This window comes from Dendrobates tinctorius, unplaced genomic scaffold, assembly GCF_039654945.1.
Source record: "Dendrobates tinctorius isolate UK_male_01 unplaced genomic scaffold, ASM3965494v1 ptg000001l, whole genome shotgun sequence".
NCBI classification, from domain to species: Eukaryota; Metazoa; Chordata; class Amphibia; order Anura; family Dendrobatidae; genus Dendrobates; species Dendrobates tinctorius.
Genome location: NW_027361669.1, coordinates 1,224,816 through 1,237,926, shown reverse-complemented (window position 1 = coordinate 1,237,926; position 13,111 = coordinate 1,224,816). Strand labels below are relative to the sequence as shown.

Sequence of the window (13,111 nt, the reverse complement as noted above, 5' to 3'; positions counted from 1 at the left end):
TCTTCTACTGTCCAATTTCGATGAGCTTGTGCAAATTGTAGCCTCAGTTTCCTGTTCTTAGCTGAGAGGAGTGGTACCCAGTGTGGTCTTCTGCTGCTGTAGCCCATCTGCCTCAAAGTTCGACGCACTGTGCGTTCAGAGATGCTCTTCTGCCTACCTTGGTTGTAACGGGTGGCAATTTGAGTCACTGTTGCCTTTCTATCAGCTCGAACCAGTCTGCCCATTCTCCTCTGACCTCTGGCATCAACATGGCATTTCCGGCCACAGAACTGCCGCTCACTGGATTTTTTTTCTTTTTCGGACCATTCTCTGTAAACCCTAGAGATGGTTGTGCGTGAAAATCCCAGTAGATCAGCAGTTTCTGAAATTCTCAAACCAGCCCTTCTGGCACCAACAATCATGCCACGTTCAAAGGCACTCAAATCACCTTTCTTCCCCATACTGATGCTCGGTTTGAACTGCAGGAGATTGTCTTGACCATGTCTACATGCCTAAATGCACTGAGTTGCCGCCATGTGATTGGCTGATTAGAAATTAAGTCTTAACACACAGTTGGACAGGTGTACCTAATAAAGTGGCCAGTGAGTGTAGATAGAAGACACATAGCAGCAGAGTTGTCTCTGCCAGTGACCACCTCTAATAGCACCCATGGACTCATTGATTAAGACTGTGTTGTACACGCCATTGTTAATGAAGGGGAATTTTGGAGTAAGCTGTGCCAAATTCATAAAGAGGAGCATGCCACTTCATGAATTCGGAGCATTGTCTCAGTGGCATGCACCTCGCCAGAAAGTTCTGACATGGACTATGCCACCAAAGTAAACTGGCTGGGCCAGCATCACTATGCTCCATCCCACCCATGTTCCGCCCACCCTGGCAGAGCTGGCCAGGAGTCGCATGAAAATTTTTCAAATTTTTTCGCCAGTTTTCTAGAGTAAATACTTTGATGTATAAGCCTCTGTCAAACATGGCCCCTGTATAGACAGTGATGTACAGACTGGCCTCAGGTTTGTCAGCAGCCTCATGAGGGTGGGTAGTCTTGAGAGCAGTCCTTATATCACAATCTGCACACAGATGGTATTTCACTGACATCTGAATGAGGCCTAAGGTGAAGACAGTCTTTATAGATATGGACAGATTGCATTAGAAGTAGCTAAGGGATTAGCAGTCTGTTTTGTGTTTGTGTGTGCTTAATCCCTTGATGCAGAAGCCTAGTCTCACCTTCGTTACAGAGCCCTATGTTTCAAATCTTTATGTCACTTTTTGTGGTAATAAGTTTGAAATGCTTCTTCCAAACCCATAAATTCTTTGGTACAGTTTTTTCATGTCACATTGAACTTCATAATAGTAGTAAATTTTGGTCGATAAAACTTCAATTGATTTATGAAAATTTCTGAAATTTGATGAAAATTTAGTAAAATTGCAGCTTCCTAAATTTTAATTTTTATGCCTTTTTAATGAACAGTCATATCATACAATATAGTTAAGAAATACAATTTCCCATATGTTTAGTTTGCATCAGCATCATTTTTATTTTTTTTTAGGGTTTTAGAAAGGATCAATTAATTTTCATTTTTTCAACAAAAGTTTCAAAATCTATTTTGTTTTACAGATTTATTCAGTGATGAAGTGACTTTGTGAGCCTATATGTCAGAAAACTCCTAAAAGTGATACCATTTTATAAGCAGACTCAAAACTGTGTTGAGGAAGTTTGTTAACCCTTCAGATACTTCACTGAAATTAATGCAAACCGGATAACAAAATAAAAAATGCACCTTCTTTCAACTATATTGTTCAATATCAAATTTTTCATTTTTGCAACTTATATTTAGAAAAAAATGCTAAAAATGTATGACACAAAGTATACTGGATGTGCCGATACCCCCATACAGTATGTGGTCAGAATCTACTGTTTGCGCACAGAAGGGAAGGAGCAATATTTGACTGCAATTGATTGCAGACACCATGTCACATTACCAGAAATCTAAGGTGCTAAAACAGCAGAACCCCACCACCCCCCAGGTGACACATTTTTGGAAACCACACCCCTAAAGAAATTCAACTAGGTTTGTAGGGAACTTTTTGGACTTACAGTTGCTTCACGAAAGTTTATAATATTGCGATGCGAAAATTAATCATGCTGTTTTAGCCTCAAATCTTTGCCCTGTACAAGAGTAGCAGGAGAAATTAGATCACATAGTATGTAAAACAATTTAATCTGTGTATGGCAATACCCTATATGTTGTAAAAAAATACTGTTTGGACACAGAGCATGGCTCCAAAGGGGGGGGGGGTATTTGATTTTCTGAGTTCAATTTTGACTGGAATATATTGTAGATACCATGTCGCATTTACACAGCTCCCGAGCAGCCTACACAGAAAAATTTTCTAATATGTGACCCTCTATTGGAAACTGCACTCCTTAAGAAATTTATCTAGTGGTGTTGTGAGCATTTTGAAATCAATTGTTTCACAGAAATTTATAAGGATGGATCCTGGAAATGAAAAAATGCTATTTTTTTCTGCTAAAATGTTGTTTAAGCTGCAAATTTTTCATTTTCACAAAATGGAGCCCAAAATTTATAAAAGCATCGCTTCCTGAATGCAGCAAAATCCAATGTGTGGTCAGAAACAATTGTTTAGGCACACAGTGGGTCTTGAAAGGGAAGTGTCATGACTCTCAGGACCAGGGGCTCGTTCCCTGCCCCTAACGCTAGGGGCGCCCTAGCTCGCCCTGTTCCTCGGGTTACTTCTGATGGTGAAGATGCCGGAGCCACATACCTTGCCTTAGCTCCTGAATCCGCCATCAGTCTGTACCCTTCCCCCAACCAGGGAAGAGGGGAGTAGTAGGGTACCGTAATAAACCAACCAGACTAATAAGGTAATACGAACAGGGGTAACAAAAAATACCGAACATACAAATTTAACCTCGTAAACAGATGTATGCACTGGGGAATAGAGGATGGGGTGAAAGCAAAGAAGGAGCAGAAACTGAATTACCACACACTCAAAACCTCAGTCACAGATAAACCCACCAGATAAATGTCTTTCTCGAATAACTAACAACAACAACCTCCAGCCATGCAGCATAAGATAACTCTGACAATGAGAGCTAGCCAGGATTCAGTTTATATAGGAGATGGAAGTGGCTAACAGTGCACAGCTGAGAGCCTTAGCTCCAGGAGTTCTCAACAGAGCAGATTAACCCCCTGCACTGCCAAAAGAAATTTACATCATTTTATAAGAAGGTGAAGTGCTTCTAATCTCTGCAGGAGTAGGAGAAAACAGACGCTGCGGTCTTCTAGCTCCTCTCTGTTGTGGTAAACCCATGGGAGGAAGAATTGCCATTTTGCTTTTGAAGCACAAATTTGGCAGAAATAGTTTGTAAGTGCCACTTGTAGAGCCCCATAGGGATCAGAGCAGCAAAAAAACAAAATGACACCTTTTCGCAAACTTCACCCATTAAGGTATTCAACTAGAGGTGTAATGAGCATATTTACCCCACAAATGTTTCACAGATTTCTTTAACGTATAGCTATGTGAAAATGGAAAACATTTGTTACAGTAATAAATACATTTAGCACAAAAAAAATCATTTACCATGGCTAATAAGAGGAAATCTTCTTTATTCATGTTCAAATGATTATTCTTGTGATGTATTTATATGTACAGATGATTGTTCTACTGATGAATTCATGTATTAGTGATGGTTCTGGTGCTTTTGTGCATGTACTATTGGTGGTTCTGGTGCAGTGTTTATGTACTGCTATTGGTTCTGCTTCTATGTTCATTTATCAATGATGGTTCTGGTGATGTATTCATGTACTGATGATGGTTTTGAAGATTTAAATACATTTACAGTCTATGTAAAGCTGGGTATGAGCCTCAGTAAGGAAGCTTTATCGCAAGCTGTATTTGTCCCATGACAGACTCAAAAACTGTTAGACAGATCCCTTTAATATAATGGGGTCTGTTTGGTTTCCATTAAGGTAACTGTCAAATGCTGGACATCTTAATTAAAACCTGAGTAACTTTAAATGGTTGGGAAACAATGAGTAATTTCATGTCTAACTGAAATTGCACCCCCTTTTAAGTGCACCTGCATTTTACTTTACTTTTTGCAGGAAAAAAATCTAGGCAGACAATCTTACTGGAAGTAGTCATCAAAGCATTGTGGTGTAGTAACCACTGTGTCCGCTAGGGGGCGCTGTGTGGATGTCCCAGGAGAAAGGATTAATGGCAGAATACTGACTGGCCGTTATGTATCCCAAAGTGGGTGGCTTTGGGATGGAGACTTATGTGTTGTTCAGCAATGATATTGCTGAGGTGTTGCTTCAATGTATAAGGGAGAAGTCTCCAGGTAACTAGAGAGATGGGCGTGCCTGGTTACCTACAAACCCACCCAGGGGTTTGTTTAAGAGTGTCATAATAAAGTATATGTGTGGCTGTGTGTAATAGGACCTTAAGTGAGGTCATAGCCATGTGATCACCTGTGGGTGTGGTTATGCACCATATAAGGTACCTGAGGTCTGGTCACATGAGAGAGAGAGCGCATGGATCTGATTGGGCCATGTGGAAGGTCCCAGCAGGCCTATGTGGTGGAAGGTGTGCTACCCTCCTGAAGACCACGTGCTGAGGCTGCTGACCCGGGGAGGCCTATGGATATTGGCTATATGTGAGGAGGGATAAGCCTCCTGTGTTTGCTTAGGCTCCATGACTGAGCCTGAAACAATGGACACTTATACTTGCTTTCGCCTGAGCTAAAGGCTATTCCTTATGTCATGTGCTGGTTTATGGGTTATGGAGCAATAAACCCTATGAACTTTTAAAGGAACGTGCCTCCTGGTTGTCTCCCATCACACCTAGGCGAGTTGAATCCCTACAGCATGTTACCTGCATGTTTCTTATTATCTTTCTCTCTGATTCATTACTTTGCTGGTTAGGAAATAGTGAGAGTGCAATTGGCCTCATGTACCTAGGGCACCAAAATACACCTCGTCTTGGAGATCCATATACACAGCACACAATTGTTTATTAACACGCGCCTCAAACCTGCTTACCAGTGACGGAATGCCAATGGCAGCAGGCCAGGCAGCTGCTATGGGGCCCATGAGCCGGGGGGGCCCCCCTGTATTCATCATTGCATGTTCAACAGTATCAACATAGAATCATAGAATCGTAGCGTTGGAAGGGACCTCCTGGGCCATCTGGTCCAACCCCTGCTCAAAGCAGGATTCGCTAAATCATCCCAGTCAGATGTCTGTCCAGCCTCTGCTTGAAGACTTCCATTGAAGGAGAACTCACCACTTCTCGTGGCAGCTTGTTCCACTCATTGATCACTCTGTCAAAAAGTTTTTCCTAATATCTAATCTGTGTCTCCTCCCATTCAGTTTCATCCCATTGCTTCTAGCCTTTCCTTGTGCAAATGAGAATAAAGTTGATCCTTCTACAATGTGACAGCCCTTTAGATATTTGTAGACAGCTATTAAGTCTCCTTTCAGTCTTCTCTTTTGCAAACTAAACAATCCCAAATCCTGCAACCGTTTCTCATAAGACAGGGTTTGCAGACCGGTCACCATTCTGGTTGCTCTTTTCTGAACTTGCTCCAGTTTGTTGATGTCTTTTTTAAAATGTGGTGCCCAAAACTGGACACAATATTCCAGATGAGGTCTGACCAAAGAGGAGTAGAGGGAAATAATGACTTCACGTGATCTAGACTGTATGCTTCTGTTAATACATCCTAGAATTGTATTTGCCTTTTTTGCTGCTGCATCACACAGTTGACTCATATTCAGTCTGTGATCTATTAGTATACCCAAGTCTTTTTCACATGTGCTGTTGCTTAGGCCTATTCCTCCCATTCTGTATATGCTTTTTTCATTTTTATTGCCCAGATGTAGTACTTTGCATTTTTCCCTGTTAAAAACCATTCTGTTAGTTGCTGCCCACTTCTCCAGTTTATTTATATCTTTTTGAATCCTCTCTCTCTCTTCTCTAGTATTAACTATCCCTCCTAGCTTTGTGTCATCAGCAAATTTAATCAGTTTACCCTCAATTCCTTCATCTAAATCGTTGATAAAGATGTTGAACAATACAGGGCCCAGGACAGAGCCCTGTGGTACCCCACTTGAGACATTCTTCCAACTGGATGTGCAGCCATTTACGACCACTCTTTGGGTCCGATCACTAAGCCAGTTATGAATCCACCTAACAGTTGCCTTGTCCATTCCATACTTAGTCATTTTTTCAATAAGGATTGTATGAGATACTTTGTCAAATGCTTTGCTGAAGTCAAGATATACTATATCTACAGCATTTCCTTGATCCACCCAATCAGTGATTCCGTCATAGAAGGAAATTAAGTTAGTCTGACATGACTTATTAGTTACAAACCCATGCTGACTCTGTTTAATCACTTCATTCTTATCCAGGTACTAACCAAGCAGGCCCAAATGCATCTGCACTAATCCAGGGTGCAGCGGACCCAAGTAAAATGGCAGCTGCACAGGTGCATAAATACCAAATGAAACAGCCAGCCTACAATCAGGGATTGGCCGTGTAGTACACCAGTGCAGAAAAAATAATCCGCATGTGGCAGTGTTCACACAGGGAATGCAGGGCTTCTGGATAACAACCTCTTAGTAACACCATATAGGGGGGCTGCCCAGTGCCAACTAGAATGCATCCCGTGTGAACAGAGGCCACAAGTTTGCAGAACCATTTGGGCCCAACTGCACTGGTGTACTACACGGCCAATCCCTGATTGTAGGCTGGCTGTTTCATTTGGTATTTATGCACCTGTGCAGCTGCCATTTTACTTGGGTCCGCTGCACCCTGGATTAGTGCAGATGCATTTGGGCCTGCTTGGTTTGCAACTGAATTTTTTGGAGGATTTTTCCTCTTTCTGTGGTTTTCATTATCCAGGTACTGACATACATGTTGTTTAATAATTTGTTCAAAGATTTTTCCTGGTATAGAAGTCAGACTCACCGGCCTATAGTTGCTTGGGTCCACCTTCTTCCCCTTTTTGAAGATAGGAACAACATTTGTTCTTCTCCAGTCTTCTGGGACTTCTCCTATTCTCCAAGAATTCAAAAGATTATGGAGAGGGGTTCAAAAATTTCTTCTGCTATCTCCTTCAGTACTCTGGGGTGTAATCCATCTGGACCTGGAGACTTGAATTCATTTAGGTTAGCTAAGTGTTTCCTCACTATCTTTCTATTTATAGATATCCTGGATTCTTCTATTCCCTTAATAGGACAGTGAACAACAGTTGATGTTACATTTCCTTTCTGAGAGAAAACAGATGCAAAATAGGAATTTAAAATTTTGGCCTTCTCAACATCCTGTCTTACCATTTCACCATTTTCATCCTGTAAAAATCTTATAGCATCTTTGACTTTTCTTTTACTTTTGACATATCCCCAAAATCCTTTATTATTGCTTTTGACATCTCTTGCAAGCCTCAATTCATTGTCAGCTTTAATAATCTGATTTGTGCCCTGCAGGTTCTCCAGACAGCATTATATTCTTCTTTAGATATGCCTCCCTCTTTCCATCTTATAAACATTTTTTTCTTCCTGTTTAGCATGTGCTTAAGTTCTGTGTTCATCCATCCTGGCTTCTTTAAATGCTTCCTATTCTTCCCTCTTTTCGGAATTGTTAACAATTGTGCTTTGAGAATTTCATTTTTCAAGATTTCCCATCCTTCCTGGACATTTTTGTCTTTAAGGACATCCTGGAGGCCGATACAGTTGAAAGCAATGATGAAAGGGGGAGTTTCAGCTGAAGATTCCTCTTCCATCATTCTTCTTCGGCATCTGACATCTTGCAGCAGTGGGCAGGATGACATCACTACTATTCATCCCCCGCCATGAGATGTGCGATGGTTCAGAATACTCACTGGAGAAACTGGCGCAGGAGTGGAACGAACTGGAAAGATGAGTATTGTATTTTTTTAATCAATGAGTACATTCTGGTGGCCATAATACTCTGTAGAGGACTATGTGGAGTACACTATACTTTATGGTCTATGGAGGACTATGGGGAGTGCATTATACTTTATGGAGGACTATGGGATGCACATCATACTGTATAGAGGTTTATGGGTTGCATTCTGCTATATGGAGGACTTTGGGGAGTGCATTATACTATATGGAGGACTATTAGTGCATTATACTATATGGAGGACTATGAGGAGTGCATTTAACTGTATGTAGGACTGTGGGAAGTGCATTATAATACATGGAGGACTATGGTGAATGCACTATACTGTTTGGAGAACTAAGGGGAGTGCATTATACTGTATGGAGGACTATGGGGAGTGCATTATACTCATTATACTGTAGTGAGGACTATGTGGAGTGCATTATACTGTGTGGAGGACTATGGGGAGTGCATTAAACTATATGGAGGACTATGGGTTGCAGTATACTATATGAAGGATTATGTGCTCTTGTATACTATATGGAGGACTATAGGGCTCATTATGCTATATGGAGGGATATTTTGGGGCTATTATAATATATGGAGGTCTACGTGGGGGACATTATAATATTTTGAGGGCTATGTGGGGGATATTACAAAATTTGGAGGGCTACAGGGGAGCCTTTATACTTCATAGAGGGCTAGGTTGGGGACATTAAACTGTATGCAAGCAATTATACAATGTGAAGGTTTGTGTGGGGTCCATCATACTGTGTGGATGGCTGTGTGAGAGCCATTATACTGTTTGGAGGGCTAGTGGGGTCCATTAAACAGTGTGGTGTGGGGCCATTATGCTGCATGTAGGCCTATTATGCTGCATAGAGGGCTATGTGATGATTACATTTGAGGGATCATACAGTGTTGGAGTCACCATACTTGCTGGAGGAATTGAGGTGGGGTACAGTAGGGTCATCTTACTGTGCGTGTGGAGGGTACTGTGGATGAATTCACTGTTTGGGTATAGTACAGTGTTTGTGGGGCACTTTTGTTGGCATCATGCTTTATTGGTGCAAAGAAATGGGAATCTAGGGTTTGATAGGAGAAAAATTATTTAGTGAAGGCTGCAAAGCTGTGGGATATGCTCTCCTGTTGTGACTCTGCCGAATATTAAATATTTTGATGGGGGGGGCCCAATTAGAACTTCTGCTATGGGGCCCCATGATTTTTATGTACACCCCTGCTGCTCACATCAAGTCTTCATGAAAATTATATTAAAAAAATATATATATATTGTGGTGTATTGACCACTGTGTCTGCTAGGGGGCGCTGTGTGGGTGTCCCAGGATGGAAGGATAGCCATGTCCAGAGTGGTAACAGGAGCAGGGTGCTAAAGGATCGCTATGTATCCCAAGGTGGGTGGCCTTGGGATGAAGGCTTGATTATGTGCTGATAAGCAGAGCTGATCTTTCGTTCCAATGTAATAGGGAGAAGCCTTCAGGTGATTGATTAGACGTGTGGGATCAGTCACCTACAAACCCACCTAGGGGTGGGTGTCTAGAACGCCATAGTAAAGTATATGTGTATGAATGCTTGAAGGACCTGTGATGAGGTCATAGCCATGTGATCCGGTGGGCATGGCTACGGACCATATAAGGTGGCCAGGGTAGGTCACATGAGTGAATGCTTGGACCCGGTTGGTCCATATGGAAGGTCTCGTCTGGGCTGACATGGCTGCCTTCCTGACAGCACGTGGAGAGGCTGTGTATAATGGCTGCATACGTCTGAGAGTTCCCAGGGAGAGAGAATGAACGTCTGCACGCAGGGTCGGCATCAGCAACCGGCGCACCCGTGCAAGTGCCGGGGCACTGGCGAGATGGGGGGCCCACTCACGCTGTCTGGGATACCCACCGATGCCACCACGCCCCCCATGTACCAACCCCATCCTGCGCCCTCCCCGAGGGACCCACGCAGGCGCAGCCCCTTACAGCCAGCAATGATCATCGCTTCGGCTGTAATCTTGTGTGCGGCATAGGACCTGTGATGAGGTCACAGGAGGGTAGGAGTCAGGGGTCACATGATCAGGGTGGCTGCACGACTCTGCTGTGCTGGTCGCGTCATTATGGTGCTGTCTGGGTGAGGTAAAGTTTCTGTGTGGGGTCAGGAGGGGTTTAGAAGGTGGATGTAGCAGAGCTGTGTGTGTACTTATGTGTGGGGTCAGGAGGGATTTACAAGGTGGATGTAGCAGAGCCGTGTGTGTACGAGGTGTATGGAGCAGAGCCGTGTGTGCACAAGGTGTACGGAGCTGAGCCGCGTGTGCACGAGGTTTACGGAGCGGAGCCGCGTGTGTACGAGGTGTAAGGAGCGGAGCCGCGTGTGTACGAGGTGTAAGGAGCGGAGCCACGTGTGTACGAGGTGTAAGGAGCGGAGCCGCGTGTGTACGAGGTGTACCGGAGCAGAGCCGCGTGTGTACGAGGTGTACGGAGTGGAGCCGTGTGTGTACGAGGTGTACCGGAAAAGAGCCGTGTGTATACGAGGTGTACGGAGCTAAGCTGTGTGTGTACGAGGTGTGCGGAGCCGCATGTGTACGTGGTGTACAGAGTGGAGCCGTGTGTGTACGAAGTGTACGGAGCGGAGCCATGTGTGTACGAAGTGTACGGTGCAGAGCCGCATGTGTGCGAGGTGTACGGAGCGGAGCCATGTGTGTACGAGGTGTACGGTGCGGAGCCATGTGTGTATGAGGTGTGCGGAGCCTCATGTGTACGTGGTGTACAGAGCGGAGCAGTGTGTGTACGAGGTGTACAGAATGGAGCCCTGTGTGTACGGAGCTGAGCCGTGTGTTTATGGAGCGGAGCAGAGCCGGGGGTGTACAAGGTGTACGGAGCGGAGACGTGTGTGTACGAGGCATACAAAGCGGAGCCGTGCGTGTACAAGGTGTATGGTGGGGAGCATTTATACCTCCCGAGTCCCAACCATCCTGGGTCCAGCGAGACAGTCCCGATTTTGAGAGAGAGACTGCCCCAGCCGGGAGTTTACTTTTTCCATTTGACATGGGGCTCCGCTGTGTACTCCTAAGGAGCACTTTAAAACTCGCACGTAATGTTCTATCGGAAGTGACGTGCTGGAATCTGACCAGAAATGAGGTAATTTCGGGAGGATATTATGACGGAACCATGGAGGCACTTCAGGGAATGCTTCAGATCCATCACCGTGTCCTCCTCTGACAGAGCGGACAGTGGGATCGCCTTGGAATCGGGGATGTCGGCCATGTGAGCGGATCATGATATGTCCTGAACCAGGAGGCTCAGGTGGGTACTACAATGGGAGCCGAGCTGCTATGGTATCTTTATAGAATATTTCTCTCTAATCTTTTTTTCTCTCTCTGTTCTTTCTTTCTCTCTCTCTGTTCTCTTTCTTTCCTTCTTTCCCCTCTTTCTTTGTCTCTGTTCTCTCTCTCTGTTCCCTCTTTCCTCTCTTTCTTTCTCTCTGTTCTTTCCCCTCTCTTTCTCCTTTCTTTCTTTCCCCTGTTTCTTTCTCTCTGTTCTTTCCCCTCTTTCTCTGTTCTTTTCTTTCTCCCTCTGTTCTTTATTTCCCCTCTTTCTTTCTCTCTGTTCTTTCTTTCTGTTTCTTTCTCAGTCGGTTCTTCCGTTCTCTCTCTGTTCTTTATTTCCCCTCTTTCTTTCTCTGTTCTTTTTCTCTCTCTCTATTCATTCTTTCTTTCTTTCTCTCTCTTCTTTCTTTCATGGGTACACTACTAATCAATAGCCTCCTTCACATGAACGTGTTTTGCCACAGAGCGAGTGTCCGTATGGATCACATGCGTGTCCGTGTGATCCACACAGAGACAAGTCCGTTTTTGGCCGGCACCATGGATGTCACACGGCATGAATCGTGGTATGTGTTAAAGGGGGGGCCCACTGAGACTCTTTCGCTCAGGGCCCTCAAAAACCTGGAGCCAGCCCTGTCTGCACGGAGAAGCAGCCATGAGGTATCCCGAACAGTTGGCTATAACTGTGAGGCTAGAGAGTCTGATTGCTGGACATTGCACAACCTGTGTGACCACAGGATTAAAAGAGTGAAGCTCTGTCATGGATGCTATGCTGCTGTTTATGAACTTTCTGTTGCTGTTCATGGTTTATGATGCCTAATAAACTGTTGGAGTTATATGAGAAACCCATGCCGGACCTGGTTATCTGGCTGCCTAGCGAGAGTCCCCTACCTGAATAACAAGCGCAACCTTACAATATATATCTATATAACGGGCTAAGCGTCACTCTGGCTGAAGCCTCTATAGACTGCGCAAGCGCGACACACCTGCGCAGTCTAGCTCCAGACCGAATGAGGTATTCAGCGGTGAGGAGAGTGTATGGCGCTGGAAATGGCGGGACGCATACACACTGCATACCGCTGTTTCTGGCGCCATACTTATATACTTACCTGACCGGGAGGATCGTTGCCGCCGCGCTTCTCTTCGGCCGTAGACCGGGGCAGGAGTGCGGCCAGAATGGCGCATGTGCATAGCGCGATCTGGCACCATTTTACTGAAGACACATTTGCAGTGTGTCTTCAACAATACGGCGCTGGACAGCGCTATGCGCATGTGCGTACTCCGACGCCTCCAGCAGAACGTGACAGCACTGGAACACAGGAAAGAAGGGTGAATGTCTTTTTTGTATGTGTATAGTTTAATAGGTGTGAGAGGAAAGGGGGGCGAGAGGAGTATGCTTACCAGGATAAGGGGGGTGAGGGGACCATGCATACTAGGATAAGGGGTGAGGGGACCAGGCATACCAGGATAGGGAGGGTGAGGGGACCAGGCATACCAGGATAGGGGGGGTGAGGGGACCATGCATACCATGAAAGGGGGGTGAGAGGACCATGCATACCTTGAAAGAGGGGGTGAGGGGACCACGCATACCAGGATAGGGGGGTGAGAGGACCATGCATATCAGGAAAGTGGGGTGAGAGGGCCATGCATACCAGGATACAGGAGTGAGAGGACCATGCATACCAGGATAGGGGGGGTGAGGGGACCATGTATACCACAAAAGGGGGGTGAGGGGAACATGCATACCACAAAAGGGGGGTGAGGGGACCATGCATACCACGAACTGGGGGTGAGGGGACCATGCATACCACGATAGGGGGTAAGGGGACCATGCATATCACGATAGGAAAGTGAGGGGAC

At 44.9% G+C, this 13,111-nt stretch overlaps 1 protein-coding gene across 1 annotated transcript in view; it reads right to left on the bottom strand.

Moving 5' to 3' along the window:
• FGF1 (fibroblast growth factor 1) overlaps nt 1-13,111 on the bottom strand; it is a 598,188-nt gene that overhangs the window by 394,183 nt on the left and 190,894 nt on the right. The window lies entirely within an intron of this gene.